This window comes from Dromiciops gliroides, chromosome 1 (assembly GCF_019393635.1).
Source record: "Dromiciops gliroides isolate mDroGli1 chromosome 1, mDroGli1.pri, whole genome shotgun sequence".
In the NCBI taxonomy this organism is placed as follows: Eukaryota; Metazoa; Chordata; class Mammalia; order Microbiotheria; family Microbiotheriidae; genus Dromiciops; species Dromiciops gliroides.
The window spans coordinates 204,763,349-204,772,110 of NC_057861.1; positions in this window are offsets into that span (position 1 = coordinate 204,763,349).

Consider the following 8,762-nt stretch of genomic DNA (forward strand, 5'->3'; position numbering starts at 1 on the left):
TGCTGAGTAAGAAATTTTATTTTCCAATGCCCAGGAGATACTCTAATGCTATAAATAACAGAGTAGAGGATCTGTATGAGTGGAGGGAGTTTTCATATATGGAGTTTCAACTCTAATGAAATATGTCTAGACAGAGAAATAAAATGACATGATACATTCTGTACATTTCCAGAAAGACCTCTATTCCACATAGACTTGAGAAATCTAGAAATGTTTCTAAGACACAATTTCAATAAACCAGCAAGAAAGATGAGATGATTTACTTCCAGGATAATGTCACATTTTACTGGCAAAGCTAACTGAAATTCCCATGACTACATTATGATGGGTCATGACTTAATGGGAGAGATATTGCCATATGGACCAGTTCAGGCTGTTTATATTTGGGAGCAGAGCATAGTCAGTAATCTTGAGGCAGCAACTGGTGTAGTGACTAGAGCCATAAGAGTCAAGAAAATCTGAGTTCAAATTCTCTAAATTGTGTGATATTAGAAAAGTCACTGAACTTATCACTCAGTTTCCTCATCTTTCAAAATAGGATAACCATAGCACCTACCTCCTCTGGTTTTTAAGAGGATAAAATGAAATAATTGTAAAGTTCTTTACGAACCTCAATGTTGTTATTGTTGTTGTCACTGGGTTGTTTCAATTGAATTTGACTCTTCATGATTCCATTTGGGGTTTTCTTGGAGAAAACACTAGAGTAGTTTACCATTTCCCTCTCCAGTTCATTTTACATATGAAAAACACGTAAAAGGGTTAAGAGGCTTACCCAGGGTCATAAAGCTAAAACGTGCCTGAGCCTGCATTTGAACTCAGAAATTGTTCTGGTTCCAAAGCCAATGATTAATCCACTGTGCCACTTAACTATCCATTTTTACTAATTGTATGCTAGTACATTTCCCCAACTTCTAACAGTTGCACATTTGAGAGACAGCATTAGTCATTGAAAGGATCCAAAGCTCAGGATTCAGGTAATCTGACCTCCAGACTAGATTAGTTTCCTATTCACCTGTATCACATTGACATCTTTCATCCTCCTTGGACTTGATAAACTTGTCTATTAAGTGACAAATTGATACAAAATAATGTGTAAGGATCATTTAAACTCTGTGATTATATTAATAAGCAGAAGTTCATATAATTGGAACTATTTACTCTTTTAAACTATATTAAACACATGCAAATTACTTGACTGGTCCGATCCCTGCTACTTCCAAACTTGAAAAAAAATAGATAGATTTATGTTTTGGTCATGCATTCTGAAAGGAAATTGAAACTAATATTACACAATAAAAAGAAGTAATACAATAAACCACAAAGGAAGTTTCACAATCAATAATCCTAGGGAACTCCAGAAATAATAATTAAAAATACTAAGGAAAAATACATGATTAATCTTTTTATGCTTTATTTCACAGTCTTGGAAATTGATCTGAAGCAGAACCAAACTGTAGTCAAACAGCTTGAATATCAAAATACCCACATGTTTTAATAATTATACAATGTTAATAGCTACTATATTTCAACTAATACCCCAATATTGAAACAAACACTTAAAAACCTGTTGGATAATTACCTTTAATCACCTTTCCCACTACATGCATTTGGGCAAAAAGTCATAATCTCATCTCTCTTTTCTGTGTCAAACTGTTATGAGTTTCTACTTCCTTGAGTCTAGACCAATTAGAGTGATGTCCTATGTTATAAATTTTTTCCTCTTAGATTTTGCAATGCTCCTCATAACCACATAAATTTTGCCAAATGCAGTACTCTATAAAAATAAAAATAGACCATTAGAATCCTCAAAGCTGATTTCAGTAGAACATAAAGATCAGATAACTAGGATCATATCACTGAAGAGAGATCAAGGTTGTTCAAAATATATGGTAAGGGAAATGTCATTGGACTAAGGCAACACATTACTTTCCACATTATTTTGGCTACTTTTTTATTTTTGGATGCTTTTCAAAATGTGAAATTTAAACTAGTTAAATTCATTATAATCTCTGAGCACATTACAAATCTCCTTCTGATTTGACTTTGTTTTGTTATAAATTACAATAATACCATCAACATATTTTTGCTACTAGTTTTCTATAATTTTTCTAAAGACTTTAGACATATATTACCAAAGAAAATATCTTGTTAAAAGGACAAGTTTTGCTTCATTATTAAATGACTATTGAAAAATAGAATGTAGAAAAATGTCAAATGGCTTCATCTCAGTTCCATAACATGGTGGTAACTAATGAAGTCCTAGTTCAACAACCTTCTAGTGTTGATCTAGAGGGTTGAAGGCAAATTTGATTGTAGATGCATGCAGACATTTTTATGGAGGGCAGAAAAAATAAATGGTCTATTTACTTAATTTTCAGTTCCTTTTGGCTGTAAACCAACACAGTTCCTATTCACACATTATAGCTCATTCTCTGTTTTCTAGGGGTGATGGAAAATATAGAAAATAAATAGATTAGGCTCTTTTGGAAGGCTCCACATTTTATCTTAACTTCTACAAAAAATACTAAAATTCTGGATTAAAAAAAAACCCTCAATTTTCATAAGTCCTTCAAATGTATTTTATATTCTATATGTTCTCTAAAGCAATTGGGATGAGACCTTTCCTATAAATCTAAATAAATAAATAGATAAATAGAAACTGATCCAACTCACACAGAGCAAAAGTATTGTTCATTAATTCCAAACAATGGCTATTACATGATCAGTCACTGAAACTGTCAGGGAAGTATTATACAGAATCATCTTTTTTCACTTCCCACCTAAGGTAATATTATTCATCATTCATTTTCTTTCCAAATGGAAATACCAAACAGATTTAGCAAAAAAACAATCCCTCAAGCTGTATGAAAATGAGTAAGGATAAATATCTGAAAGATTAAAATATTTCCTAATGTATCATAATTTTACATAAAATATTAATTTATAATGAAGTACATTCCCCAAATGTCTATCTTCTACTTAAAGTTAGAAACCTGTAGAGATTAAAAATTCAAATATATTAGTCCTTCACACATTTTGAAATTTATTTTATAATTGTGTCTTAGTGGCTTAACAATTAATACAAATTCCAGAATTCCCTACTTGTAAGTTGAAGTCTCAGAAACTTGTACACACCAAATTTTAAATATTATTTCAGTAAGAATTGAAATGATTTTGCTTAGTTGTGAAAAATCAAATTGTGTCTTTCTTAGCTTGCCTTACAAATTGATCTGTAGAAATGCCTTGGAAATGGGTGTGACAGCAGCTTTAGGACTTATCAGTCCAGAGACAATAAGGGGATTGGATAACTGGTAAGGAAGAGATTAAAGAGGTTATTGAACTGACTCTGGGCATAAGACTGGATACTATTTGGCAATTCCATTGACAGTATCCTCTTCTGGTTCACAGAAGTAGAGAGGAAAACTGGTACTTGCAGCAAGGAGAGCAAGAAACCTACACACAGTTCCAGGACCAGGAATAACATTGGCCTTTTTGGCTGCAGAAGAACAGGGACTTTTCCTGGGTAAAGGAGATCAATGACTATACTTTCCCCCATATCACACCATTGTGGAAGCACTGAAAACTTGCAGATCTTCAGGACCAGCTCTAAAAGAAGCATTAAAAAAATCTGTACCTTGAGAAAATGACTCCCTACCTCCAGGTTAGCAGAACTCAACTTTAAGAAAATCATCAAAGTCAAGATATAGACTGGACAAATGAGCAAAAATACAAACAAAAGCTACAATAACAAAAATCTGGCCATAAAAAGCTATAAGGTTGGCTGTGAAGACTGACACAAACACAGAAAAAAAAACTATGAGAAAAGCCTTAAAAATGTAGCTCTGGGTCACAGTTCCAGATTGGAGAGGAGAACTGAAAACTATGGCTATAAGGAGCAGAGGGTCCTGTTCACAGATCCATTGACAAGAGGAGCTCTAGAATTTTCAGGTGAAGGAGAGTATGGACGTGATCCCAAAAAGAATTCCTGGAAAGATTAAAGAGAGAAATGAGTGGTAGAAGAAAAATTTGGAAAACACAATATTATGAAAGAAAAAATATGAAAAGAGAATTAATAGACCAGTAAAAGAGGCACAAAATGGTGAAGAAAGCAGCATCTTAAAAAAATAATTGGCCAAATGGAAAAACAAGTACAAACTTTACTAATGAAATAAATTTTTTACAAAGAAGAATTAGCCAGATTGAAAAAGAAAAGCTACAAAAGCCTACTGAGAAAAGTAATTTCTTAAAAATTAGACTTGGGGATGGGGAAGCTAATAATTTCATGAGATTTTAAGATGTAATAAAACAAAGTCAAGGAATGAAAAAAGTATCATTAAAAAACTAACCTGGAAAAGATGTTGGAAAGATAAAATTTAAGAATTATTAAACTACTAACTAAAAAAGAGGCATAGGCATCACAACTCTTTGTAATTATAACCAACAATTACCCTAATATTCTAGATTCAATGACTAAAATGAAAATTGAATTAACCCACTAATATTTCCTCAAAGAGATCCCAAAATAAAAAATCCAAGGAATACTATAGCTAATTTTCTGAGATCTCTGCTCAAGTGAAAAAAAAAAAAACAGCAGCTAGGTGGTGTAGTAGATAAAGCACTGGCCTTGGATTCAGGAGCACCTGAGTTCAATCTGATTCCTCAAACACTTGACACTTATTGGCTGTGTGACCCTGGGCAAGTCACTTAACCCTCATTGCCCTGCCCCCTCAAATAAATAGATAGATAGATAGATAGATAGATAGATAGATAGATAGATAGATAGATAGATCACTCAATCAAGGGAAAAATATTGCAAGGAGTAAGAAAAAAATTGTGAAGCAACAGTCAGGATACCATAAGATTTTGTAGTTATCACATTAAAGGAGTGGGAGACTTGTAATATGATATTGTTGGAGGGAAAGAAATTATGATTATGAACCAAGAATAACCTACCCAGAAAGATTGGGTATAATCCTGCAGGAAACCATGCATATTTAATTAAATAGAGGACTGTAAGCATTCCAGATGAAAAGAGCACAGCTAAATAGAAAATCTGACATTGAACCAGAAGACTCAAGAAAAATGTATAAAAACATATGAAAGTATGAAAAAAAACATGAAAGAACTCACAAGGGCCTCAATAATTTTAAACTGTTAGCATTCCTATGTGGGAAGATAAAACATGAAACTCCTATGTAATTTGTATTATTAAGCCATTTAGGAAGAGTCTAAATAGATAGAGGATATGGGTGTGAATTAAATATTTTGGGATGATATAAAAAATAAAAAGGGGAAGAAGGACATATCCACTGGAAGAATGAAGAAGGGAGAGGAAGAATAGGAAAATTGCCTCACATAAGAGAGTCACACAAGGGAGATCTTTTTTACATTGGAGGTAAAAATAACAGAATTGAATAAAATGTTTGAATCTCATAAAAATTGGTTCAGAAGCAAGAGTATATGTACCTACTCTCTTATTTATAGAAATCTATCTTACCTAAAATGTAAGTGGGAAAGGAAAGAGATAGGAAAAAGGGGGAGAAGTGATAAAAAAGAGCACAAATTAAAGGAGATTAGTCAGAAGCAAAGCAGACTTTTGAAGAAGGATAAAATAAAAATAGAGATAAGGATAAAGAGAAGAAAATAGGATGCAGGGAAATATGCAGGGAGTAATCATAACTGTAAATGTGAGTGGGATGAAATTACTCAAAAATGGAAGTTGATAACAAAATGAAATAGAAACAAAATTCCAACAATAGATAATTTATAAGAGATATATATGAAAGAGAAAAACACATGGAAACATAGATTTAAAATAAATTGTTGGAGCAAAATCAATTATACTTCCTTTGAAATTTAAAAAAAATCTAGTTAGCAATCATTATCTCAGACAAAGCAAAAACAATAAATAAACATAGATAAATAAATAGATAAATCAATATAATTAAAAGATGATAAAGGAAACTACATTTTGTCAGAAGTTAATATAGACAATGAAGTAATATATAGGCATTGGAGTAAAGTTTATTTTTAAAAAGTCATTCCCCAGTTGATCAATGTAAAAGGATATTAGCAAGCAGTTTTCAGAAGAAATGAAAAAAACACTATAGTAATATTATAAAAATATCTTTCTCACTATTGATTAGAGAAATGCAAATTAACAACTCTGATATAGCATTTCACACTGATCAGATTGGCTATCATGAGAGAAAAGGAAAATGAGAAATGCTAGAGGGAATGCAGAAAAATATATACAGTGTTTTACTGTTAGTGGGGTTGTGAGCTAGTCCAATTATTCTAGGGAAAATATCCTAACTATGTGAAAAGGACAGTAAAACTGAGATCCAGCAATATTACTATTAGATTTGTATTGCAAATATGTATAGCAGCTTTTTGTGGTGGCAATGAACTGGAAATTATGGGGATATCCATAAAGGTGAATGGTAGAACAAATTTTGGTATACATTTGCGATGGAATTCTTTATTGCTATAATAAATGATGGCAGGGATACCTTCAGAAGAAAACCTTGGAAAACCTATATGAATTGATTCACAGTGAAGTAAGCAAAGTCAGATCATTTTATATAACACACACACACACACACATACACACACACACACAAACACTTGCATGCCTGGTAGTCAAACAAGTTTGACTAGAGTTGTATGGGAATAGAAGCCTTTGAAAAACTCATAAAATCATAGACTCTCAGGATTGGAAATGGCCTCACAATCCCTCTAGCGTAACTCATACCTCTACATGAATCTTGTATACACTATTCTAGCAAGTGGGGCTTCTTTTTGTGGCTTGATAGACATCCAAGAGGTAGAGAAGACATTTACCTTTTTCAATGATCAAAAAGCTTAGTTAAGATTGAAATATAAATACAAGAAAACAAATAGATTGGGGTCTTTGCCCTTTTATTAATTTTCCTATATTTTATATAATCAAATAAGAAGAATAGCATAGTGACTGCTGGACTGGACTTGAAGTCAGGAAGACCTGAGTTCATATCCTGCCTCTAACACATGCTGACAATGTAACCCCTTTCCAATCTTTGTAAACTCTCTGTTTTCTAAGCTGCTGTCTTAGGCTATGAGTCAGAGAGAAGATGATGGCCTATATGAGTACATGGGCTTTCCTTACCTGACTGTTTCCCAAACCAAAGACATCATAGAGCATTCTATATCCCTTCATACAAATATTTCCTCATCTCTCTTTGGGTGGGTTTGCCTCAGTATAATTAATTTCCTTTAGATGAGTGATTCTTTCATTTTTGTCTACATATTCTAAGAATCCAGCATAGTTCCAGATATATAGTAAATATTTAATAAATGTTTTTCTGATTTAGTGAGTGATTTAATTCTCTTAGCACAAAATAAATGTGTAGTTATTCTAATGATTTTAAAATAACATTTACAAACTTTAGATAGTTAGGTGATTTACCTCTTAAATCTTGGGTAGTTTTCTTTCTCATTATACAAAATATTTCTCTTAGACACTGTTATCCCAATCCCATATTATGGCACTGAATTGTACTCCTCTCTTTCAAACAGTTGTATGGGTTCATTTCACAAACACTGTATCTTGAGAATGAAGATAGATAATAAACACCCTTGTTAAGGGTAAATTATATATGCAATTATATAAACTTCCCCCATCTCAATAATATGAGCAGCCGTTTATTAATAGGATACTTGTAGACCAGAAAAAAAGAAAAAAAAAAGAAATTTGGAAATAGTGGACCTGGGATGCTGTGACATGTGCATGACTAATAGACACATGAGCAGAAATTGGAAGCACAATTGATATAGATATTAATTGTCAAGCTGCAATTGATGGCAGCACTGAATGATGAACAAAGTAAGATCATGGCTCTAGATGTGCAGCCACATATTTTCTTCTGTATTATATTAAATTTAAAGCAAAAGTGACCCCATTTTGCTATCAGATAATTAAGATAATTTTTTATCAGGTGTCTCATTAAGTTGTTATTATACATACATGATTTCCTATAACATCAGTTATTATATGTTCTTAGATACGTTAGGAAAAATGAAATCGAAAGAAATTTAGGAATGGTTAAGCACAACCCACAAATATGTTTTTAACCAAACTAAGAAAGGAGATCCTGATTATAATAAAAGGCTTATCTTGCCCCTTGATACAGAATGGTCTATTAGAACATGCAATACCTGACACCCAATATTCTTTTTTTTTTTTTTAAGTGAGGCAATGAGGGTTAAGTGACTTGCCCAGGGTCACACAGCTAGTAAGAGTTTAGTGTCTGAGGCCGGATTTGAACTCAGGTACTCCTGACTCCAGGGCCAGTGCCCTATCCACTGCACCACCTAGCTGTCCCGACACCCAATATTCTTATATAGTATTCACCTCCAAATAATCCTGAAGCACTATATCCAAATGTTATTCTATATGTTGATATAAATGTTAAGGTTTTCAATTAGTATTCTGTAAATTACTTTTACTCTATGTAATTATTATTTGTTGTCTATCACAGAAAACCTATCCAGACATCCTGTCCACCTAGTTTTCTTTCAAACAAACATCTATGACTAAGTTCACTTTCAGTGATGGTTGTATCTTATTTATTTATGATCAGAAAGTTCCCTTCTCAGCTTTTATTGTTTATTGTTATGAGGAAAAATGATGTATACAGATTCATAATGTCATCAGATTTTGAGCTGATGGGAATCTTAGTGGTTATCAGGTGTGGTCCCCTAATTGTAAAAAGGAAACAAAA